The following is a 647-nucleotide window of genomic DNA, read 5'->3' as shown; positions in this document are numbered from 1 at the left end:
GTTTGGCGCCCCCTCCAGCAGATGGCGCTCTAGGTGACCGCCTAGTTCGCCTATGCCAAGTGCCGGCTCTGTCCACAGTTTGTGGCTCAGTGGGAAAATCCTTCTAGACCAGCAATTCATGTCACATTATTACATTTTTTTCACTCTTCCTGCCATGATTGGTGTTTCTTGGAGGATTTACAGTCTGTAAGCCTTTTCCTTTCTTATTGTCAAGCCTGAAATAACTAGAGTCAAGCCCCTCCGTGGATCCCGGCTGAGGCGCCGGGAATCCGTGTCAGAGGGACGATGATGGAGGTGGCAGCTGCTAAAAACAGATCAGCCCTCTCTTTTTGCTGACTGACTGCAGCTTTGCCTGTCTCGTGAGAAACAAATTGCTTTTGTCACCATCTTTCATCCCAGGAAGCCCAGAAATCTTTGGGATCGGGTGAAGGGATTTAGAGCTTTTCAAAGTCTCGGCGTCGCTAATTCAAAGAAAAAATGAAACGAGGGAAAGCACGACTCGAACACTGCTGGTCCAAAAGAACTTTCTTTATTTGAATCATTTCCCAGGATATACCATCTCAACGTACTGGTTTTAAAAAGTAAAAACAAATAAAAAAATGTTTTTTGTTGTTGTTTTTCTAATCAACCAGTCAAGCTTCACTTTG

Source organism: Austrofundulus limnaeus, unplaced genomic scaffold, assembly GCF_001266775.1.
Source record: "Austrofundulus limnaeus strain Quisiro unplaced genomic scaffold, Austrofundulus_limnaeus-1.0 Scaffold334, whole genome shotgun sequence".
Taxonomy (NCBI): Eukaryota; Metazoa; Chordata; class Actinopteri; order Cyprinodontiformes; family Rivulidae; genus Austrofundulus; species Austrofundulus limnaeus.
Note: the sequence above shows the minus strand (reverse complement) of the source record.